The following is a 12,955-nucleotide window of genomic DNA, read 5'->3' as shown; positions in this document are numbered from 1 at the left end:
TGTATGGAGCCCAGTAATATGTGCTTGAGGGGGAGAGAGGGAGAGAATTAAGTGGAAATACAAAGAAAATACTATCTAAGTAGGGAAACAAAGAATACTTATATAATAAAATAATACCTTAGAATTAGGCAAAAAAAATAACAGTAATGATATCTTGAATGAAATGCTAAATAACAATAAAGTAATAGTAATATTTTAAATCTGAGTTTAGACAAAAGTGTAAGACATGCCACAAGATTGACAAATAAGAGATATAGACTAGTGATAAATTACATGATTAGTTTAAGTCATGGTACTCATCTGTTTTTATTACTACTCCATAACACCACAATCTAAATTTTTGCTTCCCTTCACAAAGTATTAATCAATTACATATTTACATCAATTACAACTACAAAAAAAAAAACTATTTCCTACCCCACACTGCCACCACCTTAGTTCAGACCCTCATCACTTCACTCTTTATCCATTACAAGAGCCTTCTAGTTGATCCACCTGCTTCTCTCCATTCAGTACATCCTCCACTGATTTTTACAAGAGCCTTCTAGAGTTGATCCACCTACCTCTCTCCATTCAGTACATCCTTCACAGAGCTACCAAAATGGTCTTCATAAAGCACAAAATCTGACCATGCCATCCTTCTCCTGTAAAAACTCCAGTGACCCCCTATATTACCTTCAGGATCAAATATAAAATCTTGTTTGGCTTTTAAACCTTCTATAACCCTAACCACTTCCTACTTTCCCAGTCTTCTTGCACTTAACTCTCTACATACACTGAAATCCAGTGACATTGGCCTCCCCACTATTGTTCAAACAACTATGTCTTCCAACTGTGTGTTTTTACTAGCTATTCCCTGTGACTGGAATATCTCTTCCTCCTCATCTCTAGCCCCTATCTTCCTTGAAGTCTCAGCTAAAATCCCACCTCCTACCTGAGGCCTTTCCTCTCCGCATAATGCTAGTGGCCTTCCATGTGTTGATTACCTCCAATTTACCCTCTGTATAATTTCTCAGTATATAGTTAAAGTTTGCATGTTGTCTCCCCCATTAGACTGTGAGTTCCTTGAGAGCAGGGACTATGGTTCTGCCTTTCTTCGTATGCCCAAAGCTTATTAGCACAGTGCCTGGCAGGTACTTAATGCTTGCTGACATAACAGGTTCATTAGAACAAAGTTGACAAAAAGCTGGACAACAGGCCTTGGAAACCACCAAGCTGCCCAATCAAAGTAAGCATATGTGAATTTACCAGAGGGAAGGAACACTGAAAGAGAATAGCAAAAGCAGGAAAAATGGGAAAACACAAGGAATGTTCAAATAATGAGTTAGAGAAAACCCATTTTTAATAGTTAAAAGTGAAGTTAAAGCCCCCCTGCCACATTCCTCTGCAGAAGGGCAAAGTCCACAGGTCTGATTCACTGTATATATCTTCAGATTTTTTCAGTGTATTGATTGGTTTTGCCTACTTTTTCTATACTTTCTTTTCTTTAAAAAATATTTGTTATATGGCTCTCAGGAAGAGACAGAAGGGAGACTCGGAAAAATTCTGGTGATCTACAAAACAAAATATACAAAAAAAAAATTAAGAACTTTAAAATCTAGTTTGACTATCAAATCATAGTAAGAAAACAAGCCCAATCGGCCTTCCAAACTCATCACTCAACTGAAATTGCTGTCTCCAAAGTTACCAACAATATCTTAATTACCGAATCTACTGGCACTTTTTCTCCATCCTCATCCCTCTTGATCTGTCTTCAATACTGTATACCATCAATCACCCTCTCTTCCTGGATACTCTCGCCTCTCCAGGTTTTCATGACAGGGCTCACTCTGAGTTCTCCTACCTACCTAATTGCACTCCTCAGTTTTTTTTTTGTTACAAATGCCATCACACATTGGGGTATCCCCCTGGACCCTCTCTTCTTTATATATACTATTTTTCCTGGTGATCTCTCATTTGCTCCCATGGAATCAGTTATCATCTCTATGCTGATAATTCTCAGTTCTACTTATCCAGCTCTAACCTCAAGACTCACATTTCCAACTAACTATTGGACATCTCAAAATGTATGTACCACAGCATCTCAGACTCAACGTATACAAAGCAGAATTATCTTTCTCTCCAAATCTACTCTTTTCCTATTTCAAATCCTATCTCCTCTTCTCCACTCACCTCTCATCTGAGCAATTGCAATAGTTTTTTATTTGCTCTCCCCACCTCTAACTTCTCCTCTTTACAGTGAAGCCTCCACAAAGCCAAAATCATTAATCATTAATTTTACACTTAACCAATTCCAGGAGCTTCCTCTTATTTCTAAGAACAAATATAAACTCCTATGTCTGACATTTAAATCTCTTCATAATCTTGGTCCATTTCTACCTTTCCTTACACAGCAAGATCCAGACATACCAGCTTACCTGTTGTTCCACACACATGACACTCTCTCCCACCTCTGAGCATTTGTACTGGCTGTTCTCCTTTGACTCAGCCTGTCATAATCCCCAGTTTGCTTCAAGACTCAGCTCATGAACCACCTTCTAGATGAAGACTTTCTTGATCCTTGCAACAGTTAATGTATTCCCATACCTAAACCACCTTTAGTTGTTTTTATTTATTCTATATATACCCATCTTTGTACATGTTGTCTCTGCCCTATACAATACACATGGTCCTTAAGAGAAGAGACTGTTTCAATTTTGGTTTTGTGTTCCCCACATTTAACATAGTGTCCTTCATAAGGAAAGTGTTAAATGATTGCGTGTTATTTGATTAGTCCAAAGCTCCTTCCATTATACCACTCTGCCTCACAAAACTGAATATATCTTTCAGAAGGGAAAAGTTCAGAATCTTTATTGTCATTTTTAGATAGAACAATCACAATTCAATCTGAGCAACGTAATAGCCATGACAAAGTTTTTCAGAAACTTAAAGATACTGTCATCTTGATATAAAGTATCTTAAAGTCCAAATCCTATGTTATGAAGAGAGAAAACTAGCAATCTGACTCTGATTCATATTGGGAATGCGGCTTTAGATGGGTACAGAACTGTCCCAGAGATTTTTCTTCTGTTCATAGTGGTAAAAGTTGTAGATCATTCCCAGGTCTGTACCAGAAAAGAAGTGAACAACTGGTTGGGAAGACGGTGTCTAAGACAGCAGCTTTTATGAAAAGATGGTGGGATTTTAGTGTATCATAAGGCTGTTACCAGCAAAAAGGGTAATGAGACAGTCAAAACAGCTAATCAATTAAAATAATCACTGTGTTGATTGAGCTACACCTTCATTCAGTTCTTATCATCATGTTTTAGGAAGAATACTGATAAACTTAAGAACATCCAAAGGAAATTACAATGGTAAAAGGTCTCAAGATCATTCCATATGAGAAAAATTGAAGTGGGGGTTGTTTAGCCTGAGAAGAAAAGGCATAGTTGGGTACATCTTTACAAATGAAAAAACTGAGACCCCAACAAGGCTGAACTGCCAAAGATCACACAGGTATTAAAAGGCAGGTGCATGTGCCAGGTACCAAGAAACACAAGAATAAAAGCACAATCAGTCTCTGCCCTAGGGAAGCTTACAATGTAAGCAGGAGATAACTTGTACATCATGGGCATGCGCAAAATAGATACAAGATGACTGGGGGATTCAGAAAAGCAGAGGAGAAAAAGAAAGATTTTAAGGAACCAGAGACTCTAAAAGGCAAGGATAAAGTAGAAATGCATTCCAATTAATGGGAAAAGCACTTTGTCAAATGCAAAGGCATAGAAATGGGAAATGGAATGCCATGTTGAAGAAACAGTGAGAAGGCTATATTGACTGCATTACAGAATACAGAAAGAGGAATAATTAAGAAAAAGGAAATTTGTTTTGCTTGTCCCCAGAGGGTAGAACTTGGAGCCACATGCACAAGCCACAGAGAGGCATATGTAGGCTTGATTTAAGGGAAAACTGAACAATACAAGCTGTCTCAAATGTAATGGATCTCCAAGGAGCTGGTAGCTCACCTCTCACTGGAGATTTTCAAATAAAGGCTAGTTCACCACTTGTCAAGGATGCTGCTGCAGAAAGGACTCTGGTTCACAAAATGGGTCTGAAATTCTATAATCTGGAGTCAAAAGACTTGGCTTTAAGGCCTGGCTGATATTTATGATCTGTATGACCCTGGGCAAGTCACTTAACCTCTCTGAGTTGGATTAATTATTAAAAGTTGCTCCCACTTCCTTGATTCTAACAAGGTTCTTCTGGTAACCAGAGGCCCTTAAAGGATCCAAAACTGGCTAATTTCATATTGAGTTCCCTCCTAATTAAATATGCTTTGAAACCAGTATGTTGGCAAGGATTTTTCTCATTGAAACGATAAAATTTGATCATTAATAGCATTCGAGACCAGAAAAAAAAACCCCACAAACCTCTAGATTTTTAGTGCAGTTTCTGAAGTTAGAACAGCAAGCTCATTTCTTTATAAATTATAGGTTCAGGTATTGGCAATAACACATTTAGGGAATGGTCTAGACTCAACTGCCATTTTTAAGATATGTTTTAAATATTTCTATATGACCTTAGATTTAGAGCTAAAGGTGCCTTAGGCGCTCTAGTCCAAGCCTTTACTTTACAAAAGAAACTGCGCCCCAGAGATATTAAGAGATTTCCTTCAAGTCTCACAGAACGCAAATAGGAGGTTTGGGATTGAAATCTGGGTCACCTGATTCTTTCCACTGCTTTGTTTAGTGGAGGTAGGGGTGGGGGGAGTTTTGTTTTTGTTTTTGTTTTTAACCTAAGAAGTTCTATCTTTGACTCTGTCTTTTTATCAGTTTCGAGTCAGACCTGAATTGACAAAATAGAAAGCAAGAACTGAAGGCAAATAATTTCTGAACACAAAACAAGACAAAATTATCAATTTCACCAAAAATCATCTGGATAATCATCTTCACTTCTCTTCAGGGCTGTCTGACTTGAATTGCATTACCCTCTTTATAAAATGTGCTTCATCTTCCTGAACTTAAAAACATCTTCAGAAAAAAAGATTCTGTTCTACCAAGATTAATTAAACTTACCTACCAATAGCAGAGAGAAGATAGGGTATCAAATTCAATTAGAGAAAAAAGTAAGGCAGTCCTACCCAAAGGTAGAAGTAGATGAATAAAGGTGGAGTGTGATACCTATTCCAATTTATCCTATATATAGCTGTGTTTGTAGTTATTTGCATGTTGTCTCCCCAATTAGATCCAGAGCTCCTTGAGGGCAGGGATTGCCTTTTTCTTTGTATCCCCAGTGCTTGGCACAGGGCCTAGTGCATAGTAGGCGCTTAACAAATGTTTACTGAACGACAACTTGAGATTTCTTCAAGCCCTCTAATTTACAACCTTCCTCTTCCAGATACCAGAGTACAGTAAAGGTCAGTCATCTAATTGTGCTTTTTATTAGGACTTGTGATCTTATCAGCCTATGCAACTCCCAACTAGGAAAGAACAGAAGCCAAGCTGCATCTTACAGAGTTGCCTGAGGCATCGAGAGATTGACTTAAATGCCCAGGGTCATACCTAGTATCTGGGGTGGTACTACATATGAACTCCTCCTGACTCAAATACTGATGGCTCTCTATCTACTACCCCATACCATTTTTTTTAACCTAAAGCCTAAAAATAGAACAGATTTCCCATTGCATCCCACCTTTATTCAGCATCAAGCTCTGTGCAATGCTACCAGGCAACAGGCCCCTCACCACCTAGAAGCCTACTTCCCTGGTCTGCATCAACATATTTGGCAGTGAGTTTAAACATCAATAGTCAAACTAGGCAGGACTCCAGGCATTCCTCCTGGGGCCAAGAAGAATTAGGTGCCAATCAAAAAAATACATTATGAGCAAAGTTTTAAGGAAGCAATATACACTCTAAGACAGTGACAAAACATTCACCCAATTAGCTTTGAGCTTAACCAAATGTTACAAACGTGACATTCAGTAATCCTCAACCAAGCACCAGAACTAATATTCAAAAGCTTGTGTGCACTCTAGGAAAATTAAGGCTGTGTTTTTGTTAAGAGCAACATCAAAGCTTATAAACTAAGGGGGGGGGGGGAATCTGTTTCCTACCTAACAATGAAATTTTAGAGGTGGAATCACTAAATTGTTTTATACAACTTAAAGTACATGAGGGGTTTTTAATGGGGATGGGGGAGTAAGTAGGGGAGACGGGTAGCAATAGTGATGTGAAAAAAAGGGACAGTAAAATTGTTTTAATGCTCAGAACAGAAGGAAGCACAGATAAGCAGGACAGTTTTGAAAGTAATATGCATTTATTACATATTTTTTAAAAAGCAAGAAATATAAAATTCACAGTTTCAGATACATTCCTTTTTATGTTGTGCCATATATATGGAAATACTCTTTTGACATTTAAGTTCAGAATAAAAAAAAATTTTTTTTTTTTTTTAAGAAAGTGGATGGTGCAGCTAGGTGAACAGTGGACAGAGCACCGGCCCTGGAGTCAGAAGGACTTGAGCTCAAGTCTGGCCCCACACACAACCCTCACTAGTTGTATGACTCTGGGCAAGTCACTTAACCCCAACTGCCTCATCCAAAAAAAAAAAAAAAAAGTGGATAATGATAGAGGAAAGAAAAAATGGATACATATTCTCTCTTTTTTGCCAACTTACAATCTTGATGTGTTATGCATAGCCCCAAATTCTCTTTGATCAATACACAAATATTCCCTCGTGGCATCATCCACATCCTTTTTAATTGGGTATAACATATACATATTATTTTAAGTATATGACAACAGAACAAGTGGCAACCTTTCAGAACTGAGTAGGTAGAATTCCATTTTAAAGATCTTCAGGACATCCAAAGTGCTATACTATATTCAAACTCCATTAAAATAGAAGCTCATTGCTACTGTTTCCAGAAAGGTAATATTTTACTGTTTTATTTAAACAAATAAACATTCATTTAAACAAATAAAGTAAATAATCAGTGTACACAGCTGGGGAGGCAGAAGGCAATAAAGATTTTCCTGACTGGATGGGGGAGGGGATGGCAAGAAATCTGAATCCAATCATAGAAAATGAGCAGTAGCTCCCAGAAGAATAAACATTTCCTACTGCTATCTGAATTTAAAACACTCTTAAACTGTGATGTCACAAACACTTTTTGGAAGCAGACAGGGTATATATATATAATGTCCCGACTGATAAATTGTCAAAGGATATGAATAGGTAGTTCTCAGATGAAGAAATCAAAGCTATCTATAATCATATGAAAAAATGCTTTAAATCACTATTGATTAGAGAAACACAAATTAAAACAACTCTGAGGAACCACCTTACACCTATCAGATTGGTTAATATGACAGAAAAGGAAAATAATAAATGGTGGAGGGAATATGTGGGAAAATTGGGACGCTAAGGCACTGCTGATGGAGTTATGAACTGATTCAATCATTCTGGAAAGCAATAATGCCTCAGACACTAGCTGTGCAACCCTGGTTAAGTCATTTAATGGGTCAGTCTCAGTTTAGGGAAAGGTGGGAGAATTTAAAGGGGAGATTTCAAAGTGACAAGCTGCTTACTGTAACCTAGCAACGTTTCCTGGTTGAATGGATATGCATTGGGGAAATGGCTGCTTCAGTTTTTCTCCACTACCCTTTTTTCATTGGATTATTTCTTTATTTTCCTGGTCCCCTGGCTAGCTCATTAAAAGACCAGTAACTTCAACAACTTACTTCACCTCTCTTGAGCCTCAATTTCCTCCAATCTGGAAAAATGGGAGAACTGAACTTGCTGAGCCTTCCAGTTCTAAATCCTATCCCTATGATATATGCAAATCTTTCAATCTGGCTGTTTATCAGCCAATGGTGTCAAGCTGCATAGATGACATGAACATCAACAAAAGAAGCTAAATTCTGGACTTAAACTTTAATAAGTTATCTGAGTCACATCATGAGCAGGCAAAAGGGAAATGATAGGAAAAATATCTAAACCAACATATAAAGGAACTGAAACATGATAAGAGAAACTAATTAAACGCCACAGCAAGAAGCAAAACCCTGAAACTATTAACAATATATTTTGAATTTTTTAATGTTAAGTTAAAGTTTTTAATTTTATTAATTTATTTAATTTATGTTATTTATATAATTATATAATTTATATAATATATAATGTTATTCAACCTCCAAATCCTTAATGAAAAAAAAAATTAACTTTTTTTTTTTAATTAGAAGAAAAATATTAGAACAGCAATATCCCAAACATATATCCATTCACACAGGAAACACTGCTAGGCTACAGTAAGCAGCTTGTCATTTTAAAATCTCCCTTTCCATCTCTCACTCCTCCCCCAAACCCTGCCCAGTGACCGAGGATTGTGAAATTTTGCTTAATCTACTCAGAAGTAGTAGTTCAATCCTGGTTAGAACTGCACTCCTGAGCACAAAACAGCCTATTCAAGGAGTTGGTAGGTGAGCCTGGCTTTGGAATTCACAAAGGTAAGCAAAATTTTTTGCTGCCTAGCATCACTATTTGATGTACTGAACACAGTTAAGCATACAAAAACAAGCCTATTCCAAAAACTGAACCTGAGTATTCCAAACAGATATAACTGGCCACATAAACCTCTCCGGGTCACCTGAATTTTCCTTTTTCTATAGCACTTGCTGACTAAATACCTCTCACTATTAGACATTTATCTCATGTACTCATAATTATCTTTCCCATGTATATACACAAGACTGTAAGCTCCTTGAAGGTAGGGCAACATCATTTCTTTTTTTATCCCACGACACCCAGAACACAGTAGTTGTTCAATAAATGTCTGTTGACACTAAATTGAAAAAGAAATAGCTGAGTCACTTAGAATGACAAAAGGTGCCAGCCACCAGTTCTTACTATATCAAAGCATTGGACAGATTCCAAATGGCAATTCATACTATAATTTAGGTGAGATGTCATTAAAAGAAAAAAATTTCACAAGATCTTAATCTTGGAGCAGGAAAGAATCACAGAGCCCAGGACCTAGAACATAGCAGGCATTTAATAAACATTTGTTGATGAATCACCTGGTCCAAAATCATTTTATAGAGCTAGAATTTGAACTCAGGTCCACTTACTCTGAATCCAGCACTCTTTCCACAACACCATGATAACTTTCTACACGGAAAAAGAATTTTCCACCTTGTTGACAGGCTGTTTGTAGTGAATGGTCACTACAACAAAGTTTCTATGTAATACAAAAATTACGCCAATCCTTCAGAGTTCTTTATCATGGTATATAATCATCTCTATCCTTTCAATGTGAGTTCATCATAGATTGCCAATAACACTGGCTTGGTTCAAAGTGGCTAAGCCTCTCTGATGGTGTCTCAGAGAAGAGCTATGGATTTTTAAAAAGGGTAACCTTACATCAGATCCTATTGACCAAGAGATCACATGCTATTTTGTGCTCAAGTTCTTCCCTACCCAGAAAGCAGATTTCTACTATTGGCTCCTGAGGCAGTTCTGCTTTCTTCTTCTTACAACTCAAATGACCAAATCCGAGAGACCTTTATTACTAAGCCATGACTGCCCTCTCTAAAATAACTATCAGTTTACTCCCCTCCTCTCACATCCAAATTTAGGCTCTGAGCCCCAGAGAGAACACATCTATATTTACCTTAGTCATCTCAAATTCACACTTTGCAGAAAGATAACTGGTTAGCTACCAAATGACAAGTCTAAGCTAATGGGCCAAGTTACAACTGTCTTCACTAAATTTGGAGCCTTTCTTTTGGCTAATACATCAAGCACAGGAAGCAAAAGTTAAAAAGAAAAAGAAAAAAAGCTGCATGTAACTAAAAGCCCCTCGAATATCCAGAAGTCTTGTGGTTTAAAAGCTATTCTAGGTATCAAGTTGTATGCATCCTAAGCCAACAAGCTTTCCCTGTATCTTGCTAGCTCTGAAGCAACACCTTTTCCCCTCCAATTCCAACTTCCTTACTCCTGCTGAAACTGCCAGTAGGTGTGACCAACAATCAACATCTGCATGCAGAGCACAAGGGTTTCATTTTAATCTTATTTAGTTTAAGTTTCATAACATCCTGAAGATGTTGGCAGATTACCAAGTAGATGGAAATACACAAGTCCTACACTTTCAACCAACTCCGAGGAAGGAAGAAGTTGCTCCCTTCCTGATACTGCAACAACTTGGATGCCACATTTAATATAAAAACATAGCTGGTTCCATAATCAGGCTCATCTAATATAAGGGAAAGAAAAAGGGAAAAGGCATTTAGTAAGTGTCTACTATGTGCCAGGCACTATGCTAAGCACTTTATAAAGGCTATTGGATATTCAACACAGGATTTTACATCAGATCCTGGAGGTGATACGGAACCACTGGAGTTTATCGAATATGGGGTGGTGACATGGTCATATCTACACTTTAGGAAGATTATTTTAAGAGGTGAGTGGAAGATGGAAGGGAGTAGGGAGAGACTTAAGGCAGGCAAACCTACCAGTAGCCTAGCTATGATGTGATGAGAAGAACCCGAAGAGTAGTGGCCATGTCAAAGGAGAAAAGGGGATGTACACTAGAGACTTGGAAAAGGTAAAATCAACAAGACTTGGCAACAGTCTGGACATCACCACTCATAGTTGTAAAAACTCAGATAAACACGGGTTTTCCCAAAGATCTGTGAAAAAGACCCAAATGTATATTATGCCTCCCAACTTGTGTTCTCTTACTCCACCAATATGCAGAGCAAGAAAAGAAAAACGAGATAAGACAGAGGGAAACATTACTGAGTCGATACAGAATGTCAAAGTGTGAACATTTAGGTCAAAAAACAACCTACAATCCAGGGTGTTTATTAATAACTAAATTCACGTAATAGAAGGCACTCTCCATGTGCCTAGACCACCTTTTGTCATCTTATTTAAGTAATCTAAATGTTTAGAATTTTTTTTTAATTTTCCACTTGAATATCTCCTAAGGTTCTGACACTCCTTATTACACAGGCTAGTGAAATAAATTACTCATCAAATCCATCTGCTTAGTGCTGTCATTTTCTACAGTTAGTTTTCCAGGTCATAAACCTAGGGGAGAGGGAGAGGAAAGGAGAGAGAAAAAGAGAGTGAGAGAAAGGAAGGAAGAGAGAAGGAGGGAGAGGGAGGTAGAAAGAGAAGAGGAGAGAGAGAGAGAGAGAGAGATAGGAAAAGACAGCACACATGAATCTTCCAAATCCAGGGAAAGAATGGAAATGGGGAAGAGAACTGGAATGGACATTTACAGCAGTGTATTTACTTCATGATATATCCAACGTTGTCCACAAAGTGCAAAGACGGAAGCGAATATCCAGGGAGGGGGAAAAATCCACCTTATTGGGAATGATGGATTTCTGCCCTGATCTGGGGGTTATGAAAAACAATGCAACACAGCAGCTAACACTCATACAGGAAATAATTCACTTCCTATTTTAACAAACCCACAAAGCTGAGTATAGAGATATATGACCTAGACAGAAAGGCAAGGAAACATAAGACATTAATCTTCAATTTCTACGGATAGTTTTACGCACTGTCAGGAATCAGGATGTAAACATAAGTCGTGTAAGCTACTATAAACCAGGATTTGAAATCCTAAGTAAGAAATTACCCTCAAATATAGAACGAGAACAAAGAGGTGAAAATCTTTTTTCTTCTTTTTAAATACTGACCAAAGACATAGTTTATTATATAATTTTAATGGTACTATATTTCCAAAAGTGATCATAAAGTGAGTGTTTTATCATTTCAAAACATTTATTAAGCACCTGCTAAGGGTCTGGGTTAAGCAATTGGGACACAAAGGCAAACGTGACATAAACCACAGTATCAAGGACTTTAACATCTAATGGAGAGGAAAGACAGATAACAATAACATAAAAGAGGATATGATAAATAAAGGAGAGATCTAGGGGAAATGCTACAATAAATCTGTAAAGAAAAATTAATTTCAAGTGGGGTGGAATCAGGAAAGACTTCATGGAGAAGCTCGGCATCTGAACTGGATGTCAAGGGAGGGAAACACCTTCAAAAAGCAGGAATGGGGGAGGATAAGAATAGAGAAAGCTTCTTCCAGACTGTAGAAGAGAAGATGCAAGGTAAACAAAGGCTCAAAGATGGAATAGGACTGGATGAGAAAAGAAGATGAAGAACCCCATTTTGGTTAGATCTGGAAAGTTAGAGTGCATTCATATATAATGAAGCAACTTGAATGTCAAGATGCAAAATTCCTATTTCACTTGGTAGGCAAACACGGAAGGTTTTTAGAAAAAAAGAGTTAAGTGATCATAGTGGTATATTATAAAGCTTACACCAGTGTTGTGTAAAAGATAAACTTAAAAGAGAAAACAATTGAGGCAGGAAGATTCACATGGAGGCTATACCTATCTAGATAAGAAGAAAGTAGATGAATTAAGTTGACTGCAGTGGAAATGGAAAAGAGAAGAATGACATGAGCAAACAACAGACTTTGGAAATGTAAAGTGAGGGAAAAGGAAGAGTCAAATATAATTCTAAGGTTATCAGCTGGTCAAACGGAAAGACAGTCAAGGGAAAAGCAAGATTTGAGGAGAAGATAATGAGCTCAAAGTGCCTAAGGGACCAACAACATCCAAGCAGAAATGTTTATTTGGCAGCAAGAAATATGGCACTGGTGTTCGAGCCAGCTAGCAAAGTGGAACACTGGACTTGGAGTAGGGAAAATCTGAGTTCAAATCTGGCCTTGACACTTAGTAGCTATGTGACCATGAGCAAGTCACTTAACCTCCCTGTGTGTCAGTTTCCTGATCTGTAAAAGGGAGATAATGATACTTACTTCATAGGATTGTTGTGTAAATCATTAGTTAAAAATTGTATTTTGCAAATCTTAAAATAAAAATGCTAGCTGTTATTATCACAATAATATAGGGGTCCTGACCATCTCTCTTTCCTCACTTCA

At 37.5% G+C, this 12,955-nt stretch overlaps 1 protein-coding gene across 1 annotated transcript in view; it reads right to left on the bottom strand.

The window, feature by feature from the left end:
* The window catches only part of LOC114031529 (cation-independent mannose-6-phosphate receptor-like), a 142,396-nt gene that overhangs the window by 107,154 nt on the left and 22,287 nt on the right, over positions 1-12,955 (bottom strand). The window lies entirely within an intron of this gene.

This window comes from Vombatus ursinus, unplaced genomic scaffold (assembly GCF_900497805.2).
Source record: "Vombatus ursinus unplaced genomic scaffold, bare-nosed wombat genome assembly UNPS02015175.1, whole genome shotgun sequence".
Taxonomy (NCBI): Eukaryota; Metazoa; Chordata; class Mammalia; order Diprotodontia; family Vombatidae; genus Vombatus; species Vombatus ursinus.
This window is presented reverse-complemented; position numbering and strand designations above follow the sequence as displayed.